Raw genomic sequence first — 13,220 nt, 5'->3', positions numbered from 1 at the left:
TTTTAATACACACAGCCATTTAATTATATTTTATTGATTTGATTATAGCGACATAAGTTGCCATCCTTGCTCTCTGCTTGACAAGTTTATGATTAAATCTATTCAGGAAAATGTTGATATATATATATATATATATATATATAAATTTATATGTTTATTTAGTCTATATTATCTAAGTTTAATCCTTACATTTTTCATGTACTGAGTAGTGATTTCATCCTGAATGTTCATCTCTAGAAACTGAAGAACAACCAGCTAATTCTTAATATCTTAAATACAGGCTGGGCTATGATCTACAATTGCCTTAAAATATGGTATAGATGAACAGGCCACTTTTCTTAGTCAGCCCGCCCCTCTCATTCCTTGACATGAAGTATTAACAGCAACACAATTACAAAGAGTAAAAACTATGTAACTTTAATCATTTCCCATAGCATAAACAAAATCTAGTAAAAATTAAAATTCTTATACTAATTTTTTCTGTCTACAACTTGCACTTACTCAAAAGCAAAATCACATTTAACTTACCATAAGTTACATGTAAAGGTTCTTCTTTGCTTTAAGTATGCTTCACCTGGTGTATTAAAAGACTTGTCAATAACACAAGCAATTTTATTAGGTATACATTTTTTTCACATGAGCATACTTTAGTTTCATTGTATTGTTTTATGTTTATTTTGTTCCTACTACGTCTAGTTAGCCTTCCAGAGAATGGATTCACAAAAGCCAAAACAAACACTAGGGTTTAATCTTATCCCCCTGACAGTGGTCCACAGTCTGTCCCAGCCAAACACTTTTACCCATATTCTGAGTGCCTCCTTGGTACTATGTTTGTTCCCTCACTGTCATGCCAGAGTTGTTAGGTTCCCATGAGCTAAGGTAAGCTGTTCCAGTGGGTACTCCCATTACAGCCTTGGTCTCCTTGCATGTATTCTCACTCCTACAAAAATCAAGTTTGCTTTGGGTGCTCAGCCCTGTGATGGAATGTGGATCTCTGCATCTGCTTCCACCAGTTGCTGGATGTAGGTTATATGATGATATTTTAGATAGTCATCAATCTGACTATTAGGCAAGGGCTCTTCAAGTACACTCTCCACTATTGTTTAGGGTCTTCACTGGGGTCATCCGTGTAGATTCTTGAAAATTACTTCTATTCCATATTTCTGCTAGTCCCATAATGGTTCCCTCCTCAATCAAGATACTTATTTCCTTGCTCTCTGATTCTGTCCATCACCAATCTTGAAAATCCTGTTCCTTCAAGTTCTCCTCCCCTTTCCCTTTCTATCTTCCTCTTCTTCCCCTTTTGCAATACCTTCTTCCTGCACTCATACTTTCCTAATATTCTCAGGAGATCTTGTTTTTTACCCTTCTCAATGGGATGAATGTTTGTTTCCCTTAATGTTCCCCTTATTACATAGCTTGCCTGGAGTTGTTGTTATAGGTCCCTGATGTTTTGCTTTATAGTTTGTGTTTACTTATGATTGGGAATATACCATCCTCATCATTGTGGTATGGGTTACTGACTCAGGGTGAATTTTTCTAGTTTCATTTATTTGCCTGCAAATTTCAAGATGTAATTATTATTTTTTTAACACTGAGATGTACTCCATTGATTAAATGTACCAACAATTTTCTATCCAGTTTTTGGTCGATGGGCATGGATTTTTCTCCAGGCTGCACTGATTACATTACATGCATGAGGACTATAGAGCAAGAACTCAGACATTTGCCCATTTTTGAGATTATCATTTATTATTCAAAACAGATAAGGCAACACTGGGGTTTACAGAGGACCATATTGTATTTTGTGTGTAAGTATATCTTTAGAGTGGTAACACTGTGGTCTGTGATTTATAGTCATAATCTTATTTTTTGCCTTTATGGTAGCCTTGTAACCTAAGGCAGTCAGGTAACAGTCAGTCAGCAGCATACCCATTTGGAAATTTGATAACCTAGGAGACATTGTTAGGCCGGGCGGTGGTGGCACACGCCTTTAATCCCAGCACTCGGGAGGCAGAGGCAGGCTGATCTCTGTGAGTTCGAGGCCAGCCTGGTCTACAAAAGCTAGTTCCAGGACTGGAACCAAAAGCTACGGAGAAACCCTGTCTCTTAAAATCAAAAAAAAAAAAAAGACATTTTTTAGAATACTAGTTTTATAAAGAGGTATTGTACAATTACAGGGCATTAAGAAAATATGGTAAGGAAAGTTTTCTGAGTATGCTTGGCCAGCTGGGATAGAATGATACATTTCAGTCCAAGGAGAAAAGCTATCTCAAATCTGCTACTTTTAGTTAATATCTGCATCAAATCAGCATTATAATAATATGGAAACACAGTTTTCTGAATGAAATTCTAACAAATGGAACTAAATGCATAATTCTTATAGTATATTCATTGCTGAAAAATCCCAGTAATCATAGTGGAAGAACAAATGAAGCCAAACCCTTATTAAAGTGGTCATTTACTGTATTGAACTAGTTGACAAAGAAATTTAGAATTATTTTCAGGTCACCTTGCCATGTATGGCACTCTGGTACCATTAGATTGTTTCTAGTTCATGGACATACTATTTTATTGAACAATTATATTTGTATTAAACATCAAAAATATACTTCAGATTTAATAGTGATTATGGAATTTTGAGAGAAATTCTTGCATTTGGAATCTAGAGAATATTTAATGTAAATGCATTAAATTAATATTTAGAGGATACTTTATGTATATTAATTGCATGTTAGAAACAAAAATATTTTGGCCTCTTCTTATAAGGTGTGTATGCAAACACCTAGGAAGTTTAAAAACAGGCAAACCTTAATGTTAAGAATATAAATATATTCATTTTTTATTTCAATTAAACTGTATTCATTTCTTTATTATTAAGACACTTTGGGCTATTATATTACAGTTGGATCTATTTGGAAGAGGGTTTCAAGTCTACATCTCTTTCTACAATCCAACCATTTCCTTGTACAATACTCTAATCAACTTAAAATATTATGTATTATAATTTAACTACATGAAAATTTTAAATTATATTCATAAATAATACATATTATTTATTATATGAGACATATTTAATTATAATATGACTGCATAGAAAAACATACATAAAAATAGATCACAAAGAATTAGAAACCTGATACAAGTGGCGGCGCATAGTCACAATCAGAAATCTCCAGACAGGAATGGAGGATTCCATGTATACACATAGAATCTAGCCAAAAACAGATATAAGCTTGCTCAACCTGTCATATTTTGCTAGTATTGTCAGTTGTTAACCGGAGGAAAATGCAGGGTAAATTACATTTTATCCTGTGTTCCCATGTCAATCGCTCTGCTTCTTTTTACAGCACATCGGGAGGAAGGAGACACTGATGAATAATCGGCTCTTGATGAGATCATGGGGTTAAATGCACGCCTACGCTTCCCAATCCTTGGTTTGTGTTCTCTCTCCTCATTGGTTCCCAGATGGCATAAAAAGATCTGCAATGAGGGATTTTACCAGTCAGGCTCCTGACTGAATTCCAGCTTTTAGCTGGAATTCAGTCAGGTAGACTGGCTATAAACAACCACAGAAAAGGAAATCTTTCCCGGAGACCTACAAGAAACAGAAGCGATACAAACCTAGGAAAGCAAGTATTTGGTGAGAATTCTCATGTTCTTGCTGTGATCACGTATTTCTATTTGCGGTGCAGGAAATGTGCTCGAGTCTCTGAAGCCACTGCTTCAGCGTTAAAATCTGTGATTCCTGGGTTGGGCTTGGATTCTGCATTTTCTGAAATGAATGTTGACTTAGAAATTCAATACCTGACAATAACCGGGATAAACTGATCTTATAGGACGGAGCAGTAAGATAATTGCAACGTCTGAGAATAGCCTCATGCACCTGAGAATCTGTAAATTCCAAATATCTGATTCCCCAAACAGTGTGTTAGCGACTCAGACACGGCGTTTCTGAATGTGATACGAGTAAGCTGCAACTGGCAGCAGAAAATCATGATCAGCTATCAGCAGGGAGAAATGAAGGATTTTTAAGCAGGCAGAAGTGGATGATTTTAGGTAAATAAGCAGGATACAGACCCGATAAGTGGAATGTGTGATTACCTTCTAGTTCCTCACAATGCTTTCCCTTTTTGATAATTGAATTCTGGTCCTAGGAAACTACATTTTTATTTTTGCTGGAGCACACATTTAGATGGGAGGGAGAAGGGAGAAATGAGTCAGCAGCTCTGATGGAGATCGCCAAGGTAACCACAGGATTTGTTGCTATTGGTGGAATTGAAATCCTCCTCCTCATTGGTTCATATTCCAGGAACATTTTGAATGCACACTGTCCTTTAGACAGAGGCAAAGAGGGATAATTATTACCTTTTCAGCTTAGCTGGTCCTTACTAGTCAAGCTCTGTCTATATGCTAGCTCTCAGGTGCTCATGTTTATAACCAAAACCTGAATATACATTGGCCCCGACAAGGAAGACTGTTCTTAACAACTATATGAGAAAACAGTCCAGGGAAATTAGCAAACTCGGGTATTGGGTTATTCCCAATATTACAGTTGTAAATCAGCTGTTATTGTCTCCTGTGCAGCAAGTAGATTCCTGTTTCTGAATCCTATGCTTCTCTTTAAACTTGTGGCACCACTGTCTCTATATGAAACACTGCAAGAAGCTGTGTTAAACTCTGTATTTTTGTATCTAGACTTAAGCTTTCTCAGGTTTTCAAGTGGATTTCAGTTTGCCAGTTTGGCACCACTTTGTTGGAGGGAGTAAGCAACTTGTTGTTTCCCAGCTGCTCAACCCCAAAATAATAACACAGAAATTATATTAATTCAATCACTGCTTGCCCATTAGCTCTAGCCTCATATTGACTAACTCTTACATTTTAATTTACCACATTTTTATTATTCTCTGTATCACCACTTTGCAGTGGCTTACTGGCAAAGTTTCAGAATGTCAGACTCTGGCAGAGGCCCCATAGATTCTCTCTGACTCTGCCTTTCTTTCTCCTAGCATTCAGTTTCATGTTCCTTTCCTACCTAAATTCTGCCTTGCTATTGGTCCAAAAGAGTTTTGATATTCATTAAGGGCAATTACAGCATACAGAGGAAATCCCACATCATTGGTGCTTCCCTGTGTTGACATATATCACTCTCATAAATAGTTTTATGATAATAAAATATCTTAAATTCCATACACTTTAGGGTGCTGATGTGTTATAGATCACCTTTGTACTAAAATTCATCTCTGATTTACCTAGAAAATGTATCTAACACAAATACCTTTTTGATTGTTAGAGGTGATTATCTACTACCTACCTTTGTTAGTTTTCAAGTTGCAGCACTTTAGGATACAGTTTTTCAATGAGTGCATTGAAAATATAACCCATACTAAATAGAATACACAGTATTTCGCAAAATATAAAAATTAATTTATATCAATATACAAAATTACATAACAATGTATAATGTTACTGAAATGCACATCCTTTTTAGTTTAAGTGAAGACTAAATAATACAACCTTTGTCCTCTCAGTTATATATTATCAACCCCATCATAAATTTTGTGGAAACAGAGAAACTGAGCAATCTATCTATACTAATCACTGAGAGAGGAATGCTGAAATTATTTAGGTACAGCAATAAGAATCAGTCAATTTTGGACTAGTACATATCAGTCAGTAGATATATGTGGGCATCACCAGAGATGATCCCCTTGGATGTCACAGATATGGGTTTTCGACGTGTAAAAAAACGAGGTTTGAAAATAAATTTATATAAATGCCTAGGTCATTTGAGTTTATAGTATACAATTAGCAGAAATTTAAGAAAGACACAAATAATTCCAAATCTTTAGACTTGCATGGAGAATTCATTGTTTTTCTAAGACTATTAGAAAAGAATATTTACACAGTTGTACATCATTTTGATAAGCTGACTAATTATAGTGCAAAAACTGTCTAACATATAGACATGCAATGTTGAAGAGATAAGAGAAAGACAAGAAAAAGAAATGGTGAAACTGAGCTACTAGAATGAAATGGTAGCAAGATTTGAGTGAAGAATTAATCACTGCAAAAATGAATGAAAAAAGATAACATTTATGTTGATGGTATTGTGACAGAATTTAAAGAAGACTAGGAAGTTCATAGAAGAAATCTATCATGGAGCATTCTAGGAGAAGCCAAGTTTATGTCTTGTGTGGACAAATATCCTATGCAACATTTCACTATGCTGTCCATTTTAACATGAACAGCCTAGAAATAACCACATTCCTTATTCCATTCTATAAAACTAAAGTATATATAATTAGGACCTATGTAGAAAACAGGAAGATATTTAAAATGTAGAGACCTCAAATAATCCCAAGTGTGGATTTAGTGTCTTAAAACTAGAGGAAATAATAGTACCTTCATGGCTCATCCAGTTTGATACATTTATAGCATAGCTGTAGGCATTCTCAAAGTTACTACCTCTGTACAAAGATAACAATTTTTTTTCTAAGATTTACAAAAGTCATACTTTATAAAACAGACTAGAGTTAAGCTGAGGGATCTAAGCCACATGTGCAAAAGAGGTTAAAGAATGAGGAGAACAGCTAGATCCAAATCTCTCAACTCATACCTTGGTGGGGGGAAATAAGAAGTTTCTTTGAAGATATTTGAAGCCATTTAGCCCACCAGAAACAGAAGCAGGATTGCACATTTCCCTGTGATCCACAGCTTTATGGCTCTGCACAAATTAATGGAGATGGGTTGATTCTTGATGTAAAAGTTAGCTAGAAATATGTTTAAGCTATTGGCTAAATTGTATTGTAAATAAAATAGATTCTGTATGATTATTTGACAACAGAGCAGCTGAGAACAAAGAAACATCCTCCTTACAAGAATTTTTTGCTTTTGTGCCATGTAGCACGGGAAAGTGTGGAATTTTGTTCCTGCTAATGTAAGCCATTATGTCATGCAGATGCAACTTCAGTCATATCTTAGGCAGTCTATTCCTGTGAAGCTTCTAAAATAACAGTAGAGGGATTTCTGTTCTATGATTATATGAATGTGTAGGATCTTCAAAAATTGATGCTTTGCATCATATTCATAGTTATGAACACATTTTTGAAATGGTTTTATGCTGGAATGTCAAATTATAGAAATTCCACTGTCCAAAGAGCAAATCGTATGACAATGTATTAGCACACTTGTTAGAATATTCTCCTATTCCTCCATACGACAAGGTGTTCTGTTCTCATAATACCTCACCAAGTGTACCACTACACATTTCCTTTACTTTCAAATATTATGTAAGTTAATGTATTGCACATACACACATATATGTGTGTGTGTGTGTGTGTATATATATATATATATATATATATATATATATATATAATTTCTGAGTATGTACAATTGCTTGATATAGTTTATAATTTCATATGTAAGTGTTGTATTTATATTACTTCATCATTCTTCCTGCTACCTTCAATACAATATCTGCATTAGAAAATATCAAAACAAATACAATAATTAGTAAAGTTATTTTACATTTTTGTGCATACGGAAATGTATACTTAACTATCACACACTAAATAAAAAAATGGGGTGATTATATGTAATCATTTTAGCTTGTCCATTTGAAATTTAAAGAACAATCAATATTATTGTACAGTAAAAGCAGATGTGTTCTGTCTTAGCGTGGAATTTTTGTTTGTGACTTTTCTGCTCTGTGTGAATTTGAGATATTTTCCCATTTGTGTTGTCATTACAATTTTTTATGTCATTGTGCTTACTTTAGTTTTTATTTTTAATTGTTATCATTTAGTATTTTGTTAGAATTTACATTTTACAATTTTTTTCTTTTAATATGCTTTACTTGTGTAGGAGGTTATGTATGCTGTGAGTAGCTTTTAATTCACTTGGCTAAATAAGGAGATGATTTCAACCAATGGCTTAACAAAATAAAAAGCCAGGCTAAAAGAGATATATAGAGAGAGTAGGCATAATTGGGGAGAAGTCATGTAGCTGCCAGAGACATACATATCCACTTTAGCCAGCCTAAATTTTGCCTGTAGTCCATGACCTCATGGTGATGCACAGATTAGTAGAGATGGGTTAGTATAAGATATAAGAGCTAGCTAGCAATATGCTTAAGCTATTGGCCAAAGAGTATTGCAAATAATATACTTTCTTAGTTATTATTTCGAGTCAGAGCAGTTGTGAAATGAACTAGCAGCATGTTCAACTATATCCATGTAAACCTGACAAAGTAAAAAGGAATTCTAGACACACAAGTACGGACAGAGTTAATCATGCCTTTTTGGTAACAACATTTTCTCAGGTGAACTTTGTTTGCTAGAAGCAAGAAGTGGCATAATTCTTTTAATAGAAGGCTTTCTGATTCAGTGGTAGCAGCAAAAACTGTGAGACTCCTTTATGAAGGCTTCCTGGTCCATGCTAGTTGCATGAACATCTCTGACTCTTTCTGATGGTCTTGAATATATAAATATATATATGGTTCCTTCTTCATGAAAGAGTTTGCAAGACATTTTGTAAAAGATAGAAGAAAGTGACTGATAAACTGCAAGTACAGGTGGAACTGTCTTTGAAATTTTGGAAAAGTCTCCAGTTAGTAATTGCCTGTAGGCTAAAGATGGGTACCCACAAAATACAGAAGAACTTTGATGACCATCCAGGCAGTGAGCTGTCTCTCTCAATTCTAGAGTTGTAGAAATTGCTCAATCTTGGTTTTGCAATAACTTCAAGGAATGGACTTCAGGAATCAATATGTGACGGAATCCACAGATGCACTGATCAATTTCACAATATGGGTCCCCCTGAGGCAATGGCCAGGTCAGGCAGTTGTCTCACATAGCCACCTGTGTCTTCTTGAAAATATCAAGTGTCATATTCCCTAATCAGTTCATTTATGGGATATGGTGTGAAATTTCTGAATGTTATACTAACAAACCGCAATTAGAAGCACAGAATTAAAATCAGTCATAGCAGGCATGGGGGGGGGTCATTTTCATGTAGATAACCAGGACAGAAAGATACATAGCTAGATATAGGATTGCCTCTTGTTCCCAAGGATGTTTCTACCTTTTGATAATAGGATTCAATGCCTAAGTTAAATAATATTTTTTTTCCTGTCATCCACTTACAGTTAGGCTTTTTCTGCTACAGTTAACACTTAGATGGGAGGGAGGAATGAATCAACAGCTCGGAAGGAGCTCTGAAGGTGCAGGAGCCCTGGCTGTTTAGTTTTTCTGCCAAGCAGCTACACTGATGACACCTGCTGTCCAATAAAAATTATTACACCTACTCCAATTCATTGTAATTGCCTAGTGTAGATAATTTGTAAAATCTGAAGTTTATGATTACTGAAAATATTACAGTTCAAAAATGTAATTACCAGTTTGCTAACACTATATACATGGTATTCTTCAAGACTTATATGATTTTCCTTAAACATTAATTTATTTGGTTAGGGAATTATCTTTGTTTTTCTTATTATATCTCTAAGAAAATGGTTAATATCAGAGCCAAGGATGAGCTACTTTTAGAAATAATACAATCCATACAGACTAATAATAAACAGCTTGCTGAAAACATTAATACTATTTTTAGTATTAACATAAAGGATAGCATTAATTTAGCAGACAAAATCCAATCTATGTTGAAGGGTGCTGAGAAATTATCTGAAAGAATTTGTACTGTTGAAATTAACAATCAGAATCTATTGAAAAATTATAAAGGGTTATCAGATGAAATATTTCTAGGAAGGCAATATGTACTCTATTCAAATAATATTCAAGGATGAACTATTATGTTTATTATAGAAGTTTTTTAACTTGAAATCATATGTGCAAAATAAGGACCAGAAGGTAAATGACTCAATGAGGGCAGTAGAACACCCCACAGGACTAGAGATTTATACTGAATAAAAGTCAGTGGTAAAAAGAGTTGAAACAATTATGAAATTATTAGAACTGATAGGCAGAGAAAGGAGGTACAATAAAAGTATTTAGACATTCAGTATGGGTCAAAGTCAAGGATAACTTACCCAGAGTTTTACATGCTTATTCAGTTATTTCCTCTGAGAAGTGGTCTGGTACAAAATAACCTAATGCAGTCAATTAATATAAATAGCAGCTTATAGGTGTGAGTGATCTAAAGGAAATTACGCAAGCATTAGTAACTGTTTTGTTATATGTAATTTTGCTATGTTAAGGTTAAGGCCTTCCTTTTTTTGTTTCAACAGAAAAAGGGGAAGTGATGTGGGAGTGTCATATATCTATCTGTTGATTTCATTGGCTAAGTAATAAACAAACTGCTTGGGCTCATAACTTAGAATATAGGTGGGTGGAGTAAACAGAACAGAATGCTGGGAGGAAGAGGAAGTGAGCTCAGACTTGACAGCTCTCCTCTCGGGAGCAGACACCTCAGAAGAGACTCCATGCCCCGCTCCCGGGCAGACACACGTGATGAAACTCCGACCCAGGGTGGACGTAGGCTAGAATCTTCCCGGTAAGACTGGTGCTCACAGATTATTAGAGATGGGTTGATCCGGATATCAGAATTAGCCAGTAAGGGCTAGAGCTTTAGCGCCAAGCAGTGTTTAAATGAATACAGTTTGTGTGTTGTTATTTCGGGGCATAAGCTAGCCAGGCGTCCAGGGTGCTGGGGATGCAGCCCCACCGCTCCATATTACTACAGATATGCAACAGAGATTTGCATTCATAAAGATACTGGTTTATAGATAGAAATTTAAGATCAATGTTGTTACATATATAATTCTGCTCTTGATAAAGGTATTTTGTTCATGCAGCTAGCTTAAAATGTAATGCATAATTAAGAAATATAGGTTAATAGAGAGTCATCTATAATAGTCAAATTTGTAGTCATGTGGTTTTGGTTTTCTAGAAGTACAGGTATATATTTTAGATGGACAGTTATTATTCAAACCTTTCAAATACTAACAGAATATTCCATTTATAATGTTTTTAAACTTTAGGACTTTTCAGGGTAATGACACTCATGCACATCTGCTAAAGGTAGCACTAATTACTTCAAGAAATAGATGGGTATCGACTAGTTGCTTTATGGAACTTGCTAAACTTGAAGAGAAGAAACTGCTCTTGTCTGGACTGTTTGATGGTATGCTATATTAACTGGATATGCAAGAACCATAGAAAAATTATTACAGAAGATGCCTAAAGAAGGTGAGATAGTCCTTCAGAGTTCAGCATAGCTTTTTCCTGCTAGGGCTGAAAACCAAAAAGCACGTGTTCAGATTTTCATCAACACCATTTAATTGTTTTATGGCAGGACCTCTTAAAAGTGCTTCAGGGTTTTGCAGCTAAAGCTGAGTCAGGAATCCTGTCTTAAATGACAGCGCTTACCTCTAGCAAGCAGAGTAGATCCAAGAAATTGCTACTACCAAGAGGCCATGCTTTACTCTATTTTTTCTGTCTAGAATTACTTCATAAGCTCTCTCAGATTTCATGTGGATGCAGTTGTCCATGTGGGTACCATTTATAATACTAGCTTTGTCAGTAGAGCATGAGACTCTTAATCTCGGGGTCATGGATCCAAGCCCCATGTTGGGCACCATTCTCTTGTTGTGAGGGTTTCTGTACTGCCCAGTTCCCACAGCCAGAGAGCCCCAAAGAAAATCACACAGGGGTCTACATAAGTTAAAAACTGATTGGCCCATTAGCTCAGGCTTCTTATTAACACCTGGAACTTGTATTAACCCATTATTCTTATCTATTTTAGCTACATGGCTCAGTACCTTTTTCAGTGGGGCAGGTCACATCCTGCTTCTTCAGTGTCTAGACAGGACTGCAGAAAGAGCTTCCTTCTTCCCAGAATACACCTGTTCTCTTTGCCCCTACCCCCTCTAATTCCTGTCTGGTTGTCCCACCTTTACTTCCTTCCTGGCCACTGAACAATCTGCACTGATTTAAAACATAATTGACAGAACACTGAACTGTCACACACCAGAAGAAGGAAAATTCAGAGAGAAGTTAGTTAGCTGCCACCAGAGAAAGACATCCCAAAACCTTGCTGGTAGGCCATGACCTTGTGATATATTGATTAATAGAAATTGGTTAAAATAATATGTAAGAATTAGCCAATGAGAAGTTAGAGCTAATGGGCCAAGCAGTGATTTAATTAATTCAGTTTCTGTGTGATTAATTTGGTTTGGGGAACTCAGGACAAATAAACAGCCTCCTTACTACAAATTGGCCCCTCAACGTGGTGGTCTAAATTCATGTAAAGCCTGAGAAAGCTTAAAAAGAAATTCTAAACACACAAATACAGAGTGTAACACAGCTTCATACTGTTTGCTGATGGCATACCACAGCTCCTTTAAGAGTGGTTTTCCTGATTCAGTTGAGTCAAAATGAAAAAAAAAAAAGTCATGTCATTTTGAAATGGCAGCTTATAGGGCCATGCTGCCAGCATAAACTGTGACTCTTTCAGGGAAAAGATCCAGCAACAGAGCATTTGAGTCGGGTGTGTCAGCAGGCTGCCGCTGTTTGTGTAATGGCTACATAGACCTGTTGATGCCTAAAACTGGGGCAATGTGCATGGCTTGCAGAGGCGGTGACTGGACTTCCATCATGTTGGACTCTGTGGAGCAAGCAGGTAGTACCAAATTTATCATAGTAATGTCACAGCTTAAGTTTTAGACTAGGCAGGCAAACAGAAAATACCATATATACTATAGTAATGGTGCACCATAAGTGTTAAAGAAGTGTTTAAATTTTAAAAAGTGCTCCTATACCGTAAAAAATTACAGATATGCAATAAAGACAAATACAGATGAGTCATAGTGTTGGATAAATGTACATAGGCTTTGAAGAAAGAAGAAAAAGCATTGGGATTTATAAAATAAATTTAATGCTTTTAAAAAGGGTAAAATCTTTAAATAGACAGTACAGATAATAAGAGTTTAAAAGGTGTAAAGAACAATAAGCTACATAAAAATGGAAAATTCAGAGAGACTGGATTATGTATTTTATTGTATTTTCTTTGATTTTTTACTTTGAAGGTGTTAGTACAGAGAGACATTTCATTGTATGGGCTGCTAAGCTAAAACAGCACATATGTTTTAAAGATATTATGACTTCCAAATTTGGGTCTAAGGATATGTTGCTTTGGAAAAGAGGTTCTTCTTTTGTTTGCACAGAAGATCAAAACCTGTGGATTCTTTCAAACCAATA

Source organism: Microtus oregoni, unplaced genomic scaffold (assembly GCF_018167655.1).
Source record: "Microtus oregoni isolate MIOR12 unplaced genomic scaffold, Mior012 000000F_ref0000247, whole genome shotgun sequence".
NCBI lineage: Eukaryota > Metazoa > Chordata > Mammalia > Rodentia > Cricetidae > Microtus > Microtus oregoni.
This window is presented reverse-complemented; position numbering follows the sequence as displayed.